This window comes from Mustela lutreola, chromosome 6 (assembly GCF_030435805.1).
Source record: "Mustela lutreola isolate mMusLut2 chromosome 6, mMusLut2.pri, whole genome shotgun sequence".
Lineage (NCBI taxonomy): Eukaryota > Metazoa > Chordata > Mammalia > Carnivora > Mustelidae > Mustela > Mustela lutreola.
The window spans coordinates 86,088,571-86,112,683 of NC_081295.1; the positions used below are offsets into that span (position 1 = coordinate 86,088,571).

Below are 24,113 nucleotides of genomic sequence, written 5' to 3' on the forward strand. Positions count from 1 at the left end.
ATCTTTAAAATAAAATGTCAGAGAGAATGTGGGAATACGGAAAGAGCACTGCTGCTCTTGGAGCAGTGCAAGGAACCTTAGCGTCAACACTGGGAGCCATGGACTTGCAGACAAGTCCTCTAGCTACTGGCTCATTTGTAAATGAGAAGAAAGGGCTAAAAATTCTCTGAAGTCCCTTCCAGTTATGACTGTTCTTCCCTTCTTTCCAAAAGGACTGCAGAGCAAGAATAACTCCCTAAGAGTTCACCACCACCACAAAAACATCCAACCCAAGTGCAGAACTTGTCTTCCACTTGTTCAGCCTCTAGTGAAAGCCAGGGATTTCGACTTTTTTGACTTTTCTGAGATGCCACTGTCTCCTCTCATAGGACCAGGTTACTACTGGTACTTCTTATATTCCCCTTGCCTGGCTAATTCTGTTTCTTCTTCCAAGGCTCAGAACAGGTTTCATGCCTTTCAGCAAGAGCCTTCACTGATGTTGCCAACCTAGGTCTGGTGCCCCTTTTACATGCTCTGTTTCCCTCTTTCACTGCCCCCATAAGCCGCACTGGGATTTTGTTATCGACTTGCCTAGATGGTAAGTCAGCTCACAGAGGGTAATAACCATGACACAGTGCCTATTGGTACTCAACAAATACTGAATGAATATCTTACTCCTCTTTACCTCCCCAGAATCTAATACAGTGCCAGGCATATTTAAGTCCTCAAAATTAACAGAAAAGGCCACAGAGATATTAACAGACCTCTTCTCTGCACTCCAGCCCCCTATTTACTACGGCCTACTTTACATCTTGACTTGGTTACCTCAAAGGTCCTTCAAAACTCTCTTCATACTCTCTATGCTCTCTCTCCCAGAAAAAAACTGTCCCCATCCAGTGTTCCCAGCACAGCAAACCCAGTAATAGAAATCAGAATGACACCTCCCTCAACCTCACTTCCCGTATCTAAGCCAGCAGGAAGTCTTTTGGTTTTCCCTCCTAAATGAGCTCCAAAATTGATTTACTTCTTGACAAATTCTATACTACCATTCTAGTCCACACCATGCTTGGCTCTCACTTGGACCGTCCCTTAGCTCCTAACTGAGCTCCCTGCTTCCATTCCAAACCGTGTTCCACACAACACCCAAACTGGAATCGGTCAAATTACAAAGCTGCTTATGAACTGTGTCCCTCAGCTCCTCCCTTCATGATACCCACTCCCGCTTAAAACTCTTCAGCGGCTTCCCAACGCATTGACATGAAAGAACAAGAGGAAAACATTTAATGAGGCCTTCAAAGCTTGTGGAATCTGACTCCTAACTCCACCGTCCTGTCTCCTCACTTGCCAAGCTCCCTAATGCCACAAAGCCTTGGCACACATCAGCTGTTCCTTCTCTGGGACTTCCCTTCCTTTTTCACCTTCCAAACCCCAGGTGTGACTTACAGGCCATTTCCTCAGGCAGCTTTCCTTGACTTCAGTCCAGCCAGGATCCCTTGTCATCACTCATGTATTGTAATCATTTCCTTTGTAGAATTCATCTCTTCGTATTTATACAACAGCCTTCCCCTGAGAGGCCATTTCCCAACAAATCTTTTGCAAATCAGATTGGTCATTCCATTGCTTACAACTCTTCCATGCCTTCCTATCTCACTTTGAAAAAAAAATCATTCCCTTTACCAAGGCCTATCACAGCCTTGATAGGCCTTTACCTTTTACCTTTACCTTTACCTTTTACCTTTACCTTTTACCTTTACCTTTACCCTTTACCCTTTACCTGTCAGCATGTGCTGACACCCAGGCACCTCCCCAAACTTCTGCCCTCCCCCTCTCCTCGCACACTCTATTCCGCCACTCTGGCCTTGCTGTTCCTTAAACACAGACCAGCTCACCGCTGAACTCAGGGTCCTTATAAATTACCTTCCCTCTGCCAGAATGTTTTGTTCTCTGGGTCCACACTACTGGCTACTCACCAATCAGATGTCGGTTCCCTGACTGCCTTCCCTAAGAGAACACCGACCCTCACCCCATTTCTAGCCCTCTATTCCATCTTACTCTCTTCACTGCACGTACCACTAGAAGATAATCTCCATGGCGGCAAAGACTCTGCCCTGTTCATCCCAGTGCCTAGAAAAGTATCTGTTGCACAATAGAGACTCAACACCTATACTAATGCTTAAAGTAGCTTGTGGGTCCCCTTTCAAATAACTGAACCCCACTGACATAGGTAAGAGATAGAGGTATCGGGTGCCAGGGTGGCTCAGTCAGTTAAGTATCTGCCTTTAGCTTGGGTCATGGTCCGAGGGTCCTGGGATCAAGTCCCACGTTGGGCTCCCTGCTCAGCAGGAAGTCTGCTTCTCTCTGTACCCCTCTCCCCTGCTTGTGATCTTGCTCTCAAATAAATAAATAAAACCTTTAAATTAGAAAAAATTTTTTTAAATTTTGAAAGGAGAGTTACCAAGAGTTGATACTAATTAAATTAGTAGGTTAAATTCTAAGATAGCCCCCCATGATTTCCACCCCCTGGTATACACATCCTGTATAAATCAATCCCCTTCCCTTGAGTTTGGCCAGTACCAGTATGGGATAGTTGTCCATATAATTAGGCTGCCTTGTATATAGGGGTGTGTGTGAGTGTGTGTACACATACACGACTCTTTTATAGCAGACTGGAAGGATTCTCCTGCTGGGTCTGAAGAATTTGCCAGGCTGTGAGCAGGTCAAATGTTTAGGGGCTGAGAGTGACCCCCCAGGTTACAGCCAGCAAGAAAATAAGGACCCTCAGTTACGTAAGCACAAAGAATTGAGTTCTGTCTACCACCACTGAGCCAGGGTCGAGGAATCTTAGTCTCAGATGAGATCATAGCCTCTGCAGACACTGTGACTTCTGCCTGGGGAGACTGTGAGCAAACAATACAGCTGTACTATGCTGGGACTTCTGACCTACAAAAACTGTGAGCTAAAAAATGGCTGGTGCTTTAAGCTGGAACTTTGTGGTACCTGTTATGCATCAACAGAAAACGAATGCAATGGCCATCAAGCCCACCAGACCCAAAGCTTACTTTTTATAACAAATATAAATATTTTATAACAAATACCTTGTTAACACACACCCCCAAAACACACTGAGATTTAGAACCTACTAAGCACTTAAAAAAAAAAAAATACACTGGTTAAAATAGAAGGGAAAAATCAAAATCAAAATAAAATAATATGTATCTCAACCATATTATAAAACAAAAACGTCCTAAGACGCCTGAGTGGCTCAGTTGGTTAAGTGTCTGTCATCGGCTCAGGTCATGATCCTGGGGTCCTGGGATTGAGCCCCACTGGACTCCCTGCTGGAGGAGAGGAGCTGGCTTTCCCTCTCCGTCTACCACTCCCCCAGCTTGTGCTCTCTGTCAAAATAAACAAAATCTTAAAAAAAAAAAAAAAAAAGTCCCTATAAATTTTCAAGATGACTTCCGAGGGGAGATTCTATATCCACTGAAAACCTCTGCTTGCCAGGATCAGGGTATCTGAAACACACTGGCTTCAAACAGAGAATATTTACTCTCAAAATGCCTAGTATTTGTTAATTTTGCTTCTTCTGTATTACTTTTGTAGAACATGTCTTTGAAAATCACATTAGCATTATATTTTTATCCTAACCTTTTTCCAAAATGGACTTAAGAAGGTTCGAAAGCCTCACAGTTCCCTTTTTTCCCTCCTCCTCCTCAATTATTAAGCACTCACTGAGAACAAGATACTGTTCCTTGAAATTAATTTTCACAATTAAATAGCCCTTTAAAGCCTCTAATTCATTTCCCAACTCTCATCTTTCAGATGTGAACAGAGAATCACCATCATCTAGTGGCTCATTATACATGCTATAAAATATTTCACCCCAGCTGTGAAGCTGGCCATAGTAAATATGTTTTGTTGCCTTAATCAAGATTTATGATAATATAAAAATGTAATTTTTAAAGGCCACATGCCAAAGTACTTCCTAAATTAATAAAAATACTTAGCACTTAACCTCTAACACACTTTCAAATCATCACACAGTCTTGCAGGTAGCTATTTGCCCATGTGCCCAGGGCTAGTTACAATTGACGGAGAGCCTGTCACCAAGCCTATTTACTTGATTTATTTTACAGTGGCCTTCTAAGGCCACATACATAATGGGTACTCACTTTGTGATGGGAAAATAAATTATTTAGTCTGAACAATATGACAGTGTTACTATTAAGTTATTAATTCACTGAAAGGGGGAAATTCCTGAAGTCTTTTTTTTTTTTTTCATGTCCAAATAGCAACACTATTAATAAATATTCAGATTCCAAGATATGTGCTATGGTGAGTGCTGTGAAGTATGTAAACCTGGTGATTCACAGACCTGTACCCCTGGGGCTAATAATACATTATATGTTAATAAAAATTACAAAATTAAAAAAAAATAAATATTCAGATTCCTAGAACCCTAGAGCTGGAAAGGACTTCAGGACCAAAACCTACAACTTTTTATAGATGAGGAAACTGAGAAACTTCTCCAAGGTCACAACCATCAGTGGCAGAACCTGGTATAAGATAAGGAGAGACAGGGCTACAGGATCTCAATTCCTCACAGTGAGAAAAATGGGGATAACCCCACCCCCAATATGGTGGCTATGAGGATGCAATAAAATAAAATAAAACACATGAAGGACATAGTATAATGGTCAACACATTTTCCTTTCCAGGATTTTCCCCACTAACCTCTCCCATCACTTTATTTTATTTTTTTGCCAAACTATCATTTAGAATGAAGCACGTTGGTGATGACTTTGTGACATTCATACTGCATTGACAACAAATTGGAGCAAACTGTAGTCCATTCGAGAATAGAAGGACTACTAGGAGGCTACAAAGGAAGCAGCTGACCCCAACTATCAAGATTTGAGTCTACACTCACCAAAGGCTTCAAGAACTTTCAACTTGCTGGACTGATGAGCCCAAACCAGCTTCCCCAAGGTTGGGAGCATGAAGACTTTAGAGCTAGTTGTTCAGCCTTGCACTTCACACATACTTGATCATCTCTTTTTCAGTTTTATTCAAACTTTTTCAGTTGTATCCACACCTGTAGCCTCCTCTTTCTAACCTCTAATTCACTCCTGAATCCACTAAAGCCTCACTATTACCCCACCCCACTGAATCCACTCTTACCACAGACATCGGTAACTTCCTAGTTGGCATATCCAAAATTCGCTTTTCTATTCTTACCTTTCTGGATCTCTCTGCAGCATATGACACTCTTGAAAATACTCTTTTTGTAACCCTACTCTGTTAGCCTCTGTGACACTCTCTTCTCCTGGTTCTCCTTTTACCTCTGTGTCTCTTCTTTCACTACCAAGTCCTTAAGAGTTATATTCCCCAAGGCTTCCTGGTGAGTTTATCATTCCTTCTGGTTTCAACTACTACCTGTTAACTTCCAAATCTTGATCTCTAGGCCAGACATATCTGAATTTCAGATTCGTATGTACAGATTCATATGCCTACAATGTTATTCCACCACATGTCCCCACTGGCACTTCAAATCAGCATACTCAATACCAAATTAATCTTCTCTTAATGCATGTCTTCCTCCAGTGTCCTTTATCTTAATAGGGGGCATACCACGCAAGTAACCTATGCTAAAAACCTGTACTTTTCCCTTGAGTTCTTCCTTTCCCTGGCCCCACCTTGTCTAATCCATTAATTAGATTTTTTTTTAAGATTTACTTATTTGAGAGAAAAAGAGAGAGTGTGTGAGTAGGGGAAAGGGCAGAGAGAGAGAGGGAGAGAGAATCTCAAGAAGACTATACAATGAGCATGGATCCCAATGTGGGGTTTGATCCCACATCCGTGAGATCATGATGTGAGCCGAAACCAAGAGTCAGACGCTTAACAAACTGAACCACCCAGGAGCCCCAAGATCTTCTAATTTTACCTCCTAAATATTACTCCTCTAATTCATCCTCCTATGTCTGTCTAACTTCTACCCCAGTTCAGGTTTCAATCATCTCTTACCTGCACTACTCTGACAGCTTCCAAACTATCTCTCCACCTTCCACTTTGTCCCCCTCAATTTCACCTCTACTGGGTTTGCACAATAACCAATCTAAAATTAAGATATAATCAAGCTAGTCCCTGGTTTAACACTTTTTAAATTCTCCAATTAAAAGGCTCTGCAGTCAAACCTCTATACTTTGGAATTCCCTCTCTGAACTCTTTGCAAGGTCAAGACATGAACTTGAACTTGTTACTCAACTTCTCTGCCCCTCCATATTTTCACTTATGAATGTCCCAGAGGATTAAACATGATAATTATTTTTTTAATATGATTACTTAATAAGATCTGATAGAGTTCAAACAAATGTCAAGAATCTTTTTTTTGTTTGAATGCCATATTATTTTTGTATATATTTTAGTATCACTTGTTTTTTTTTCTTTTTTTAAAAAATTTTTTTCTTTATATTAACATATAATGTATTATTAGCCCCAGGGGTACAGGTCTGTGAATCGCCAGGTTTACACACTTCACAGCTAAATGTGATAATTATAAAACACTTACTATAGTTCCTGGCATATAGTAAGTGCTTAACAAGTGGTAGTTATTAGTGATTATATTATTAATACAATTATAATAATCAGATTATGGTCATTGGAATGGTATACAAACTCGCAGACAGGGCATCCATGGCCCTTCTCCGAAATGACCCTTGCTTACCACTCTAGCCTCCATTCTGCCTTTCACTTTATGTTTTAGCAACACCACTTACCCTGACACACTCTGCCATCTCTCTGACAAAAATATGTTTCCTTGACCCCCTGCATAAGTAGGGCCTTATTCTTTAGGCTCAATTAAGTGTCACCATCACCAGGAAGCCTTCTCTGAATATCAATGCTTATTAAGATGTCTTAATTAAGATGTTTCCTCAAAAGTACGGATAGACTAAGTATTCATAGCATATAAATTCTAAGCTAATAGTCTGGATATCTTGTTCTCACAGCACCTACCACTTTATATCACAAACATCTACCTTTAAATTTACCACCCCCACTAGATTACAAGTTCTTTGTGGTCAGGAAACATAAATTACTCTCTTTTGTATCCAGAGTACTTAATATAACCTAGCGGGAGGTCAACAAATGTCTGCATGGATGAGAGGGAAGCTGCCTGGGAATCTCCTCTCTACTTCTACCTGAATTAGGTCAATTCTTACCATGAAGGCATCACATCATACTCAAATTTAACTTATGTGAATTCAATTATTTATATAGAAGGAGTCCTCAAAATAGAGGGAGCTGGGGCACCTGGATGGCTCAGTGGGTTAAGCCTCTGCCTTTGGCTCAGGTCATGATCTCAGGGTCCCGGGATCAAGCCCCTCAGTGGGGAGCCTGCTTCCCTCTCTCTCTCTGCCTGTCTCTCTGCCTACTTGTGATCTCTGACTGTCAAATAAATAAATAAACTCTTAAAAAAAAAAAAATAGAGGGAGCTACCCATCACTCAACGACTCCACTCAATGTTCCTTGTTATACCCAAGCCTGAAACAAGGTCTGAGGGATTTTAGAAGCTTCTCAATCACTGACAAGTAAGTGGAAGCAGCAAAAAATTAATGGAAGGCCCAAGAGAAACTGACAACAAAGAGGAAGAGAGGTGGGAGAACAGTTATCCTGCCTTAGGAAAATTAACCCTTCCTTAAAAAACTTTGAGAGGGTGATTTCTTCACCTCTAAAGAATTTAATAGAGTTTACTGAAATTAATGGTACACAATTCTTCAGTAGTTACATATGTAAATGTCTGGGTAATTAAACCTGTAATGGAGGGGTGACAACAGTAGGGAGAGCAAGGAAATCAATGAAAACAATGCAACTGCACCCAAGATTACTACTAACAGAGTAAGAAATTTAAGGATCTGAGAGAACTTTTATCAAGCACCAGGTACAGAACTGCAAAGACAATTTCATAGTGGTGCTTTAGAGGCACGCCAGGAAATGGTGAGTAATAGTGAGGTGCTGATAAGCCAAATTAGGGGTGTCAAACAAAACTTCTAGTAAACTTAAATTCTCATAATTCAAATTAGCTTATTTTAGGACATTCCTGTATTAAAAGAACCATGATATGGTATTTTGGAGGCATTAAAGGGTCTTCCAAAGAAAATTTTCACACTACCTGATTTTTACATTTTGTCCTGACTTTAGAATATAACCACTAACCCACTCCCACCCAACCATGCGACAACTCCCCTATATTCTCTTGCTAATACCATCATCTATGGGAACAAACAAACCACTATGCTGGTAACTAGAGCCCTGGGCCTCCACTTGAGTCCCCAAGACTTGACTAGTTCCATAGCCAGCATAAAAACAAATACCCTGGCAGCTGGCACTGCAAAGAGGGAGATGGCCAGTTCCATCTCAGCAAACACAGACGAGGGGCCTGTGAGAATAAGCATGCTGGGAGGAAAGCAAGACCATGCAGTTCTTCCCCACCCTTAGGGGAACCTCATCTTAGCTATCTCTTGGTAGACTACCCAATATCCATGCTACGCTTCATCTGATATCATTCTTACTCCTCCTCCACTACACTACAAACTTCTTGAGGGCAGGGACTAGATCATAATGCTTGAGGGAAGAATTACCAGACCGCTCACACCCATTAATCTCCTTGTCAAAGCATCATGAAATATTGCTTCATGATAGCACAGATTTTCCTACTCATTACAACCATCTAAAACTGGTATGAACTACTTTATAAAGAAATGAAACGTCCATCAAAAAGGGAGTTATGATATATCTGTTAAAAGATAATTTAAAAGGTAAAATCACAACACGTATAAATCATGATATAGATAGAAAACATATCAAAAATTTTATTTAAATCACTAATTAATGAAGCATTCAGTAAGATATTATAAAGAGTTCAAAATAGAAGTCAAAGAACGCACACACAGACGCACACACACAGGTACGCATGCTATCTGGAATGCTAACACTGCTTTACAAATAGATGCATAGCCAGTCAATATCCCCAGGGCAACATTCAATTGCCTTCCACTGGACAAAATCCACTTGTGTTTCTATGAACAAGAATCATCCGCATTACTGTCAGTTTTCCACTATTTATAGTTAAAAAATAGCTCAAAGACAATGAAAGGCACAGATAGCCCAGAAGACTGCACTAGATAGGACAGTCAGTGATTTATTTTTTAATGCCCATTTCAGTCTTCCACAATTCTTTTTTTTCCTGACAACAACCATACAATGAATGGAACATTGTAAGGGCTGCTAAAGAGATTGAGGCAAGCTTTTCATATACTGACATGGAACAGCCTCCAAGATACAATGAGGAAAAAGCAAGATGCAGTAATGTAGTATGTGACATTTATGTTTAAGAATAAACATAAGAATGTGCCATTTACAAACAGATTATTTCTGAAAAGGTATATAGGAATCTTTACTACTTTTATTCACCCCCAATGGAATAAGAGCAGATCTTTGCCTGCTTTGTTCATCCCTCTATCTCCAAAGCTAGAACAATTTCTGGTATTTACGTGGCACTTGATAAAAATTTGTTGACCAAACCAGTATATCAGTGGTAGTAGTGGCTGCTTCCAGAAGGAAGAACTGGATGTCTATTGCGTAAGGATGAAGGGATGACCTACTTTCTGTTGTATACCCCTTTGCATTTTTAATTTTATACCATGCCCATATATTACCTCCTTAAAAATTTTTTTTTTTTTTTAAAAAGATAAGGAGTTGATTTGTTACAAAGGGGATTTCCTCATTAAGCTACCTTCTCCATCTCTAGGACTTCAGGAAGGTACTGAAAACTACAGAGTGAGTATTAGCTGACTTGATATAAGTGAGCCTCATACTGAAAATACAAAGCTCAAAAATAAATAGAAATATTTAAATGGTTTAACCACTTTAGAAAAGTATGCTTTTATCTATTGATATTGAAGATCTGCATACATTATAACACAGTAATACTACTCTATTATATGCTAAGGTAAGATATGTTCATGAGCATGTATAAGAATATCCTAGCTAAAACAGGAAAGGCCCTAGAAACAACCAAAATGTCCATCAAAAATGGAAAGGATAAATTGTAGAGTCCTGAAATAGAATACTATGCAGCAGTGAAAATGAAAAATCAGCTGTATGCAATAAGATGAATAAATCTCAAAATGTAGTATTAAACAATCCCAACATAAAGAATACATACATATGATTTTATATAAGGTTCCAAAATAGGATAAGTAACCTCTAACTGTTTAATGGGTATACTTAGGGGATAAAACATTGAAAAAAAAAAAAGAGTAAGGAAGTAAGATAACAGTCAGGACAGTGTTTACTTTTAGGAGAGGGGCTGAGATTGGGAAGGGGCCTAGGGACCCGCAGAGTTTTATTTCTTAACCAAGTGGAAATATACCGGTTGTTACTTTAAAATAATTTATTAAGTTCAGCATATATGTTCCATGTACTTTTCTGTATGTGTATAGTTGGACACCAGAAACAAAAGTTTTAAAAGATACAGACATTTTCTATGCAAGCTGGAACTCAGGCAAGGAAAGCACCAGTGTGAGTTCTAGAATCTCGGGCTATGTGTCCTATGGGACAAAAAGGAAAGCGAGGGGGGAGACAAACAAGTTTTCTTTTTCTTTTTTTTGGAGGTTCCTTGTGCCTTGGTCAGCTCAGTTCAAGTGTTTCCATTTTTCACAGCTTGTTCACTTCTTTCTCCATTTTTGGTATCTACTAATGTCTTTAAAAGCTCCTTATATGGGGCACCTGGGTAGCTCAGTTGGCTAAACATCTGCCTTGGACTCAGGTCATGATCCCGAATCCTGGGATCAAGCCCCACATCAGGCTCCCTGCTCAGTGGAGAATCTGCTTCTCCCTCTCTCTCTGCTCCTCCCCCATCTAATGCTCTCTCTCTTTGCTCACTCACTCTCTCTCAAATAAATAAATAATCTTTTTTTTTTTTAATTATTTGACAGAGATCACAAGTAGGCAGAGAGGCAGGCAGAGAGAGGAGGAAGCAGGCTCCCCGCTGAGCAGAGAGCCCAGTGCGGGGCTCGATCCCAGGACCCGGGATCATGACCCGAGCTGAAGGCAGAGGCTTCAACACACTGAGCCACTCAGGTACCCCAATAATCTTTTTTTTTTTTTAATCTCCTGCAATTTTGCTAACACTCTGTCCATGGTCCCCAAAGTTTAGTTCTATCAGAACCACCTAAAGGTAATGGTAAAACACAGACTGCCAAGTCCCATCCCCAGAGTTTCTGGTTCAGAAGGTCTAAAGTGAGGTCCTCAAATTTCCATTTTGAACAAACTACCAGGTGACTTTAATGCTGTCCTTGAACCACTGCTCTATAGCTAAGGATTCTAATGCAATAATATAGGCAAGAAATGAAGGACTTCCATGAAGGTAAAAGCAGTAAGAATGGAAGGAGAAAATGGGTGTGAGGGATTATGAACAAGACAGAATATGAGGGTACAAGAGAGAAGGAGTTCAGAACACTCAGGTTTTCAGCTTAGATGAATAATGTAGCATTCATCAGGACAAGGAATTGAGGGGGAAGAAAAGCAAGTTCAATCTGGTAAGAAATTAATCTATGGCTAGGAAGCATGACTAAGGAAGCCTAAGAAAGGCACCTAACTTAAATGGAAAGGTAGAGGGAAGCATGAATGGAATGAGGCAACAAAAGGAAAGCACTCTAAAAGTACTTGGTAAATATGAGAAACCCCATAGAAGTAAGCAGATGACCCTCTCACAAAGGAATTTTATGCAATTGTAAAAAAGAACAAGAAAGGTTCTAGGAACTTACATGGAGTGGTTTCCAGGATACAATGTTAAGTGTAAAAAGTAAAATGCAAAAGAATGTCTACAGCACCTTTTGTGTAAGAAAAAAAAATGGGGGAATAAGAAAATACACATGTGTCTGGTCATTTGTGCAAAAGGAAGCGCAGTAAAAATAGACAGAGAAAATGAACAGATTGTAGACGGTGGTTAGAAAGAGGGTGGAAAGGACAGAAGAAATGGGGATGCCACTTTTCTGAGAGTGCCTTCTTGACTTTTGCACCCAAGTTCATGTTTCACATGCTGAAAAAGGACAGTAAATGAAGTCAACAAAGATGGGGAGGCAAGAGGGTGACCTAAAATACAGAGAATCAAATGAACCAAACTCTATTTCAAATGAGTAACATATTCACACTAAAGGAGCTACTTAACTATGTAACTTTTGAAAGTGGTTGTACAATATGCCTTCAGGCTAAAGGTTAAAAAAAAAAACACTAGGTTAGCAATTCTGAACCTACTTTCTAGGTACATGAATGTACAGATAAGTAAATATAGGGTCAAAAACGGGGGGGGGGGCAGGTTTTCACTGTAGGAGAAGGTAACAAACATGAAAAGAGGAACAGTTAGAAGAAAGCCTGCAAGAAATCCTGTGGTATAGGACGGGAATTGGAAGGGTCAGTGTGAACTTCTGGATTTAATACAGGTAGTCTACGGCCATACCACCCTGAACGCGCCCGATCTCGTCTGATCTCGGAAGCTAAGCAGGGTCGGGCCTGGTTAGTACTTGGATGGATTTAATACAGGTAGAAGATACACAAAACTAGATAAAGAGGTGTGTGGGTGCACACACCCACACACACAGCCCTGAGAGAGTTTAGAAGCAATGACATTCCGACAGATGCGAGCACACCTAGCACTGGGATTTTTAATTTTCATTCCACTGTACTTAACATACAGTTGTATCAGTTCCAGGTGTACAGTTTAATGATTCAACAGTTCCATATATTTATTATTCAGTGCTCATCAAGGTAAGTTTATCTTAATCCCCTTTACCTGTTTCACCCGTCTCTCCCCCGGCCCTCCCCCCAACCCCGTAACTATCAGTTTGTTCTCCGTAATGAAGAGTCTGGTATTTTGTCTCTCTTTTTTTTTTTTCATTTCTTTTGTTCTTTTTGTTACTTCTTTTGTTTCGTAAATTCCATATGTGAGTGAAATCACATGGTATTTGTCTTCCTCTGATTGATTTTTTTCATCTAGCACTGTATCTTCTAGATCCCTCCATGTTGACACAAATGGCAAGATTTCATTCTTTTTATGGCTGAAGAATATTCCATTGAATATATACCACATCTTTATCCATTCACCTATTGATGGGCACCTGGGCTGCCTCCATAGTTTAGCTATTGGAAATAAGGCTCTGCAGCTTACTCTTGAACAGTGTGTGTGTGTGTGTGTGTGTGTGTGTGTGTGTGTGTGTATGAGAGAGAGAGAGAGAGAAGGGATAAAACAGATATGGTAAAACATTAACATTTGGGGGAATGTAGTAAAGGTTATAAGAGAATTCTTTTCTGTCTAAAATTGGGTCAAAATAAAAAGAAAAAAGTAAGGTAGTTGATACCTATTAGGGTAGGGACAGTAAAATCTAGATCTTGTTAACATCTAAAGAAACAGGGGTGCCTGGGTGGCTCAGGGGTAAGCCTCTGACCCTTGGTTTTGGCTCAGGTCGTGATCTCAGGGTTGTGAGACTGAGCCACAAGTCAGGCTCCATGCTCGGTGCAGAGTCTGCTTGACATTCTCTCTCTCTCTCCCTCTCTCTCTGCCCCATCCCTGCTCATGCTCTCTCTCTTAATCTCTCTCTAAAATAAATAAAAATCTTTAAAGAAATAAAGTTCCAAAATATGACCTAACTGTGATGTTTCAAAAAGACTCTCTGCCTAAACCAACTATATTCTATATACACTTTCGAAAGAATGAGATTTGGAATCTAATGGAGCTACTTAAGAACCCTACTCAAGAAGAATTTCTCAAATACCCAAAGGACTTGAACAAAGTTAAAAGCCTCATCCAAGCCATGAAACCCAAAGTCACTGTGCCTTGTGGAAGCTGAAATGTCTGCCTTCCATCACAGGTTAAGCAAGCATTTTTCTTCTAAAAGTTTGGAAGGTATGGGTGGCTCAGTGGGTTAAGCTCTGCCTTCAGCTCAGGTCATGATCTCAGGGTCCTGGAATCGAGCCCCACATCAGGCTCTCTGCTCGGCTGGGGGCCTGCTTCTCCCTCTCTCTCTGCCTGCCTCTCTGCCCACTTGTGATCTCTCTGTCTCTCTCTGTGTTTCAAATAAATAAATAAATAAATAAATAAATAAATAAAATATTTTAAAAGTTTGGAAGGTAAATCAATTTGCCTTAAAATGTTTGATTCTGAAGATTAATCATGAAAATCATTAAATAGTGTAAATGAAATGATAGAAAAATAAATGTAATAAAATAGAATAAAAATGAAAGCTTTCCAGAAGTATTGGAACTGCAGCTAATGAAATACATACAAAACTTCAAGAAATCACAACAAATCTATAATCTGTGAAGACCGGCTTTAGATTTTAAAAAACACTACCTTGACTTCAGAACATTTCCAGAACATACTGTTAATACACAAGTCAGAAAAATTACTACATTACCACACGGTGACAATAGAGACAATCAGGGGCACCTGGGTAGCTCAATCAGTAAAGCATCTGCCTTTGTCTCAGGTCATGGTATCAGAGTACTGGGTTGGAGCCCCACATTGGAGGGGGGGGGGGTGGTACCTGCTCAGCAGGGAGTCTGCTTCTCCCTCTCCTTCTGCCCCTCACTCCACTCTTGCACACTCTCTTGCTGTCAAATAAATAAATAAGTAAAATCTTTTAAAAAAACAGACAATTTCAGCTGAGGAAATAGCTTCATAAGACAAAGGATCTATGGTGTTTTAAAATAAACCTACAAATTCTTTACCCACCCACCCCCCCAAAAAAAAGTGAAGCCTAATTGCCTTCCTTTGAGTGTGTGCTGGTTTTAATGACTTGTTTGTAAAAAATGGAACAGAGCAGAAGGGGCAGTGTGGGTTTTCAAAACAGGCCATATAAGGCATGTGGTATCTTCCTTCCTCTTGCATCAATTGCTCTGGGTGAAGCCAGCTGACATGTTGTGAGGATACTCAAACAGTCCAATAAAAGATCTAAGGCTTACGCCAACAGCCATGTGAGGCAGCCATCTTGGAAACAGACCCCACAGGCCCAACAAGCCTATGGACAACTACAGCAGTCCTGGTCAACAGGGGAGGGCAATTCATCAGAGACTCTGAGCCAAAACCATCCAAATAAGCTGCAGATGAATTCCCAACCCACAGAAATCATTAGATAAGAAATTTTGGGGGGCTCCTGGGTGGCTCAGTCAGTTGGGCCTCCAACTCTTGATTTCAGTTCAGGTCATGATCTCAGGGTTGTGAAATAGAGCTCCCCATCAGGCTTTGAGCTGGGTACAGACCTGCTTAAGATTCTCTCGCTCCCTCTGTCCCTTCCCTCTCCACCTCTCTCTCTGTTTCCCTTTCTTCTAAAAAAAAAAGTTTGCTGTTTTAGGCTGCTAATTTGGGGGGGGGGGGTAATTTGTTACATGGCAATAGATAATACTGGGTTTAATATTTATCCATTTGTGTATTAATTGGGGAAATTAGACAGAATTCAGTCTGCTTTACAAAGATGCTTACAGTTGTAATTTCAGGACTATTAAAAGCTAGGACCCAAAAGGGTCAAATAAAATATACAGATAACTATTTAACTTGTAAATAGATTAAAAAACGAACACGTGGGTGGGTAGAAGGAATAAGTGGTGTAGAGAGAAGGGAGAGAAGTATACACTGTTTAGGATGACGAGCAAGATATTTTTCATTAAGTGACAAAAAAGGAGTTCTGAATTTACTTTAAATGTCATTAGCTTGGAAAAGTACAGTTCCTCCTATTGAAGACTTTTGCACCTATATATAGAAAAGTAGAAAATCTGATGTTTATGTAAAATCTCTTGTCAGTCAACTAAAAAATAAATAAATGGTCAAATAAAACCATGTCTTCACAAAAGACATCATTAGGTCTTTTAAATGTCTACCTCCTTTTTCCCTCTAACCCAAAAATATTATTAAATTGTCTTCAATTATTGAGGCAATTATTAAAATTCTAACTTCCTCCAATAAAGTTCCCCAAGTCAGCAAAAACAAGATGGGATTTCTCCATATGGACATTTGCATGCTAGGGCCCCATGCTGACACCAGTAGGTGACATGAAGAGCATTGGCTCTGGAGTCCAGGCCTGGGGCTGAAGCCTTGTCCCATGACACTAGCCACAAATGGCGGGCAAACTTTTCTCCCCATTTTGTGTCTCAGTTGCTTTATTAGTAAAATGGAGATAACACTCAACTTACAAACCTGTTATTATAAGGATTAAATGACATATAGAAAGAACCTAGCATAATACGGTGACTTGACAAACAATAGCTAGTTGTTAATAATGTTTCTGCTTACGTGTATTATAAGTACACTTCCCAAACTAAGAAAACAAGGACATAGACTGGTCGATATTTTTTGGTATCCTATAAAGATGTAAAAGGCAGTCCAAGAAATTAATATGGATTTGTGACATTATAATTTCTGGAATATTCATGCATGAACTGATATCAAAACTTAACATTCAAGCACTCAACAAGCACTGGAGAACCTACTCTGTGACCAATCTTTATACAGCATTTATCATATTCTATATAGTACTGTAAATACATTTTTTCTCCTCTACCAAGTATATATTCTTTGATTGCTTAAAACTTCTTGTTTATTGGGGTGCCTGGGCAGCACAGTTGGTTAACATCCCACTCTTGGTTTTGGCTCAGGTCATGATCTCAGGGTCCTGGGATAGGACGCCATTGCCAGGCTCCATGCTCGGTAGTCTGCTTGAGTTTCTCCCTTTCTTTCTCTCTCTTTCTTTTTCGCTCTCTCTCTCCTTCTGGCCCTCCTGCTCATGCTCTCTTTTGCTCAAATAAATAAATCTTCAAAAATTTTTATTTATTTTTATATTTTTTTCATGGCTCCTTGCATACATAAGGCTGAATGAATTTAACTTCAAGTCCTTGAGGTCTGCTCATATCAATATATTCTTAACATTATAAAATGCAGGTATCATATCTTCCCCTGACAACATGTATGCACACTGATTCACACTCATTTACACAACTAAAGCCAGGGTTAGATAGATGCTCAGAGCAATTAGTTCTCTATGGCCAGCACTTGACACAGTTTCTGGCACATGGTAATTACTTAACAAATGTTGACTATTATAAATGAGAGAGACCAAGAGCCCAGAAAGCATGGTGAATAGCTAACTAGTTCATCATTAAACTACAACTTACCTCCTGAAATCTCTTTACTATGTGCTTGTACTATTTACACAACTAGTGTTTAATTTCCTTATACCATGGAACTCTCTTACGAATTACTGTCAGGGACGAGAATTAACACTTGCTCCATATGCCAAAATGTGAGACACGTAAGACCCAAAGTATATCAGCAAACAAGATATGAGTCTTCATATTCAGTTTCCTCTTGATCCACATTTCTGTGATCATATCTCCTCCTGCTTCTTTCTTTTGACCAACCTATCATAAACTTCCAAGGTACAGGGAGTATATTATTTGCTTATCATATAAACCTGCAAAGTGCCTCATACAAGACACTGAGTGTAATCCTGACACTTGTTACTGACAAGTATTCTGCAAACTAGATTGTGACATTAAAAATGACAGGGGTGGGGTTAGGACATCTAACACGAAATCACAGCACATAGCTAATGCATCAGTTATTTGAAAGAAATTTTCTGTAGTTATTTCATGTGTGTGTGTGTGTGTGTGTAAAATTAGAAACGGTATCTTCTCTATGACTCAGCATAGATATAAGAGGATGAATGAAATCTGTGTGTGAAGTATGTGCACTCATAAATATGGACAGTATTAAGGGGCTTCCAAGGTTCATTCAAGCAATGCTATGTGCCAAGCATTATGCCAAATTCTGGGGAAGACAGAAATAGGAATGTGATGAGGCCTATGGACCTGGAAAGAACACTGGTGGATCTACAGAGTCTTCAGACTGCTACCTCCCTAACCTTCTCTGAACTCTCTCCTAGTTCTCCATTCACCTCAATCTCTTTGTTAGTCTCAGTGCTGGTTTCTCTCCTTTCACCCAGTCTTCAAGTCAGTAGTTCTCAAAGTGCGGTCATGGGAATACCAGCATCAGGATCACCTGAGAACGTGTTAAAAATACAAATTCTCCACCCCACTAAGATCTACTCAATCAGGAACTATGGGCGTGGGGTCCAGTAATCTGCATTTTATCAAGGCCTCCTGTATTTCTCCTGAAGTCTGAGGACCAGTCAAAGTTTGATCTAAGTGTTGATGTCCAGAAGTTCCACTCCTTGTAATTTCAGTTCTCATTCTCTAATATTGGGGTAGTTGTATCTTCTTCTACTACCTCTACAATGCTAACTATAACTACCACTACTAATAGCAACACCTATCATTTATTAAGCATTTATAAGATAGGTACTGTGCCAATCATTGTGCATATACTATCTTATTTAATCTCCACAATGATTCTTTTTTTTTTTTTTTAAAGATTTTATTTATTTATTTGACAGAAATCACAAGTAGATGGAGAGGCAGGCAGAGAGAGAGAGAGAGGGAAGCAGGCCCCCCGCTGAGCAGAGAGCCCGACGCGGGACTCGATCCCAGGACCCCGAGATCATGACCTGAGCCGAAGGCAGCAGCTTAACCCACTGAGCCACCCAGGCGCCCCTCCACAATGATTCTTTAAGGTATTATTGATCCCACTTTTTGGAAGAAATTAAGGCTTAGAAATGTTAAATAACTTGCCCCTAGTTGCCCAATCCAACCAATAAGTGAAACAGATCTGACCTCAGGTTTTCTGAACTCCAAAGTCCACAGAGTTAACTACTATACTCACTCCTAGAAAAGTACTATTTCCTTAGCCTTGGAGATTGTCACAATTATTCCTAAACTGTCTCATCAACTCTGGAGTAGAAATCCCAATCACTATTGGCTCTCTAAACTCCACACAGGGACCTGCTAATTAACATGCCATCATTTCCTCTCTCCATTGCATATCTGTTCTTCCTCCTGTGTTATCTAATCTAATGTCCTCATAAATCACCAGCTATTCAAGCCATACACACCTTTGACGTCTCACTCCCTCACCTCTAGCTGGTCATAACATTTAAAGATTTTAACATGTGGTGCGCCTGGGTGGCTCAGTGGGTTAAAGCCTCTGTCTTCGGCTCAGGTCATGATCTCAGGGTCCTGGGATCGAGACCCGCATGGGGCTCAGCGGGGAGCCTTCTACCTCCAATCTTTCTCTCTGCCTGCCTCTCCGCCTACTTGCGATCTCTGTCTGTCAAATAAATAAATAAATAAATCTTTAAAAAAAAAAATTTTTTTAACATCTAGGTGCGCTTGGGTGGCTCAGTTCATTAAAGCTTCTGCCTTCAGCTCAGGTCTTGATCTCAGAGTCCTGGAATCGAGCCCCATATCGGGCTCTCTGCTCAGTGGCGAGCCTGCTTCCTCCTCTCTCCCTCTCTGCCTGCCTTTCTGCCCACTTGTGATCTGTCAAATAAATAAATAAAATCTTAAAAAAAAGAAAAAGATTTTAACATCTAAAATACCTCTACAGTCCACCCATTCCCACTCTCCCTTTTCATGCTCCCAGCATCTTTTTTTTTTTTTAAAGATTTTATTTATTTATTTGATAGAGATCACAAGTAGACAGAGAGGCAGGAAGAGGAGAGGAGAAAGCAAGAAAGCAAGCTCCCTGCTGAGCAGAGAGCCAGATGCGGGGCTCGATTCCAGGACCCTGAGATCATGACCTGCTGAAGGCAGAGGTTCAACCCACTGAGCCACCCAGGTTCCCCTGCTCCCAGCATCTTTTATCTACATTCTAACTGGTCTCCTTGGCTCTCCACACTAACGCAATTCTGCACAGGAACTGTGAGTTAACTTTGTGATCTGATTAGTCCACTTTCTAAGGCCCTCCATCACCAACATGGGGGTGACACTGGAGGGAAGAAAGTCTAGGCTTTTTAGAATGGAATGGAAACCCCCTTCATAATCTGGCTCCAAATATACCTTTCTTGTCTCATCAAGAAACAACTCAAGGTTTTCTGAAAATCCTATTATTTTTAATCTTTGGCAACCTTGCTTATGCTCTCCCCTCTGCTTGGAATGCCTGTTTTCCCTTTTACGTGTGCAAAATTCTACTTAACTTGCAGGGCTAATAAGTTCTATCCTCTTCTCTTTAAAGCTTTCCCTGACTCTATCAATTTTTCCCCAGCGAAAGTCGTCAATGGCCTCAGCATTTTACTTATTCCAAAGTGATTAACTCTTATAACACACCACATTTAGGGGTTAATCTAGTCTGACGAACACTTAGTATCTCGGAGGGTAGACTGTGTCTTGTTGTTTGTGTTCCCCGCACCCACCACAGTACTAGCCATAGCCAGCACCCAATAAATATTTGCTGAGTTGTTAAATAATGCAACATTTGGTGTTGCAACTTTACACAGGGTAGGTTAGCAATTCAACTTCAGGTTTATGCACCACTCAAAAGAATTTCCACATAACAACAAAAGGTATTATAAAGACTAAAGGTTCAATACTCAACGGCAACATTTTTAATTTTCTCAAATCTTTCTGTCAATATTTTTTAGCATCCTTCTTCAAACAGACTCCTTTCCCAGCAAACATTCTTTGTATATATTACAGGATCAGCAGTAACTACAATCCTCACAGACCACTGTTAAGAGATAATCCCAAGCAAATCTGTGTCACCGAGAGTGGCTGGATAATTGTTTTGGGTACATCATTTCAGATTTCCAATGGAGAGGCCCAAGCACATCAGGCAAATTTTAGAAATGGGGACATGCACTGCTGGCTAAATACATAAGATACATTCACATTAGCGAGGCATTTATTCAAATTACTAACTGAAATCAGAAGTATAGGGGCGCCTACATGGCTCAGTGGGTTAAAGCCTCTGCCTTCGGCTCCGGTCATGATCCCAGTGTCCTGGGATCAAGCCCCGCATCGGGCTCTCTGCTCAGCGGGGAGCCTGCTTCCTCCTCTCTCTCTGCCTGCCTCTCTGCCTACTTGTGCTCTCTGTCTGTCAAATAAATAAATAAAATCTTAAAAAAAAAAAAAAAAAAGAAGTATACAACAACCTGATCCTGGTTCAACCATAATATTCCCTAAGTTTAAGTAAGGATAACACGTATTCTTGTCTAAGACTATTTTAACACAACTCTCATGCCATCCAAAAAGCTGGCCTTATCCTGGTTATCAGTGGGATCCTGATAAGCCTGCCTTCGTCTTAACACTTTCCCTTCCCAACCTACTAAACCTTCTCTCTCCAGTATCTCCCTATCAGAGGTTTCCTACTCCATTCACTGGACAGGCCCTGAAGGTCTGTCTCCTCTATATATACCCCATCAAAAACACTCACACGATCTTCTCAACACAACACGTGATTTCTTTTCTCTCATTCAAATTTTATAGCTCTTTCAAAGACCGGATCAAATCTTACCTCTTCCAAAGAGTTCGCTAACTCAGCCCACCACAAGCCTTAACTTTTCTAAATTTCTCCTGCACTTAAGTACAGCTCCTCCCACAGCACTTGGATACATACTGCCTCATTTGGTTTCATGATTTGACATACATATGCTCTTAAAAACAAAACAAAACAAAACAAAAAACAGGTCTTCTACATCATTTGTATCTACAACCCTCCTCCCACATGTTACATGGTATAGGTTAGGGGGGCACATGTATTAGCTACTTGATGAACTAAATTAAATGTTTGCTGTACATTAATAAACACTCACAATGCAATATATTAAAAAATACCTATTGTGTGCCTACTCTGCAGCAAACTTCTGTAGATGCTTAAGAGATAGCCATGAATAAAAATGACATAATACCTGTCCTAAAAACGGGTACTGTCCAGAGAACAAGAGACACTAAATTTTCAGTACTCTATGTGCTACAGAGCAGGATTATTGGTTCCAACATGTAAGCACCTCAGGCAGCACACTTTACAGATCCTCTGTTAGGAAACTGAACCACAAAATTTTAGAGCTGAACCAAAACTCACAAATTAATTTCTTTAATTTTCTTGCACAGATCACGATTAAATTTCAGGATAGTCTCTGTACCAGTTCTAGGCATTGCCTTAATCAAAAGTCGGGAAATAAGGGCGCCTGAGTGGCTCAGTGGGTTAAGCCGCTGCCTTCGGCTCAGGTCATGATCCCAGCGTCCTGGGATCGAGTCCCACATCGGGCTCCTTGCTCCATGGGGAGCCTGCTTCTCCCTCTGACTCTGCCTTCCACTCTGTCTGCCTGTGCTCGCTTTCGCTCGCGCTCTATCTCTGACAAATAAATAAATAAAAAAAAAAAAATAAAAAAAAAAAAAAAAAAAAAAAAAAGTCGGGAAATAATAACTTCTTCTGTACCTCCAATGCTCTTTTTCCCAAGGATAGTAACTACAGCCGCCACACACTGACTCACAAGGGGATCCATTGCACAGAGTGTACTTGTCCCCGTTGATTTGCTGCACCTTACCCTCAGGCTTGCTCTACCACCACCATTTTCTAGCCCGCACGTTAAACAGAATCTGTATTTTCTACCTAGTAACTAGCAAGTCTGTACTACTTTTAAGGAAGACAAAAAAACTGTGCCTCCCTGCTTCCTTGGCCTTCACGATGACAAAAAAACAACAGGGGTCTGAGAAATGAAACAGCTGATTTGAGTCTGCGAGGAAGTGAGAACTTAGGATGGATATCCGTCCCCGGCCTCAAAATCCTTAGCAACAATGTGACAGAATGCCTAGGGCAAAGTTGTATGCGTGCCTTAGGCACGTGCACATACAGGCGAAGTTGGAAACTCGAGGCAACAGGTTGGCCGCCCCCTATCAGTCCTGACAGATCGCCTTCCCCGGGTCGTGGGTGTGTCTGACGCCGCTTGCCGGCACTGATTCACAACTCTCTCCATAACAACCGGCTTCTCCTCGGAGCCCAGCCAGGGCAGGGGCGAGGAAGGCCCCAGCATGCCAAACTTTCCGAACCCCAACCCCGCGTCCCAGTTCCGCCTCCTCTCGGTCGCTGGGTCAACCCTGTCTCAGGCAGGCTTCGAGACTGCTCTGCGAACCTGGGCTTCTCCAGATTCCGACTCCTCTGTTTGGGAGCCTGGCAAAGCCACCCAGACACCTACTTTCCACTACACCTTCCGGGACTACACTGTCTTCACCCGTCCCTCGCGGCCGCTCCCGGACCGCCCGCGCCCAGAAACTGACCCTCGCCAGCCCCCGTCCCCGCTCCTTCCCCGCCCCCGGAAAAAGCGGCACAGGGGCGTGGAGTGGCGCGCGCGGGTACAGTGGGGGCGCGCGTTCCCGCGCCCCGGGCCCGCGCAGCAGGTGCGGCCAGGCCCCACCTCCCCTCCGAGGCCCCGGCTACTCACCCCAACGATGATCCTCTGCGACCTAGCCGCCCGTACGGACGCCTCTTCCGCCTGCTCCGCACGCCCCTCGTAGCCACCGCCCCCTCGGCCGCCGCCGTCGCCGCCGTCCTCGCCGCCGCCGCCGCCGCCGCCGCGGCGCGCGTCCGCTCTCACGCACACGGCCGTGGCCGCGCACGCGCCTCTGCGCGCTGGCGTCACTTAGCAACCGGTCGGCGGCGGGGAGGCGGGATCTGAGGGTTTAGGGTCGGAGGTGCCCCCTGGCGGGTTTTGCGGCGTTTCCCCACCCGCCCGACCCGTCGCCCTCCTTAGCTGGGGGCTCCAGGGTGTGGCTGCCCTGCCGGCACCTGGCTCCGGGTAAGTCACGTCACCATACGTCAATGTATGGCGTCACCGATCGCGTCACTGCAGATGGGAAGGTCCCCGCCACGAGTTGCCAGTGCTCCTGTGGTTGCGAGAGCAGTGGCCTCTTCCAGACCCGCGCGGATCCCGTGCGGGAAGGTTGTACAGGGAGTGGAACCAGAAGGAGCTGAGGGCGCGGTTGACGGAAGACGGCTGAGTGACCCTCGTTAACCGAGCAGCAGGGTGTGATGGACCAATCCTTGAATTCCCGTTAACTTAGTTTATAAATGGGGCTAACAGTACCCATCCTGCCTGCCGGCAGAATCGTGAGGCTAAGAGGAAATACTGTATACAAACTTACTTTGTAGGGTATAAAGCCCATTAGACTTTAAAATACTTTTATTATAGGAG

General features: G+C 41.7%; 1 protein-coding gene across 1 annotated transcript in view; it reads right to left on the reverse strand.

Moving 5' to 3' along the window:
• The window catches only part of BTBD9 (BTB domain containing 9), a 417,303-nt gene extending 393,784 nt beyond the window's left edge, over window positions 1-23,519 (reverse strand). Inside the window, exon 1 of the mRNA XM_059177843.1 lies at window positions 23,364-23,519. The gene's annotated coding sequence lies outside the window, so the exon portion shown is untranslated. The remainder of the gene's footprint in view (window positions 1-23,363) is intronic.
• Between the last annotated feature and the right edge of the window lie 594 nt (window positions 23,520-24,113).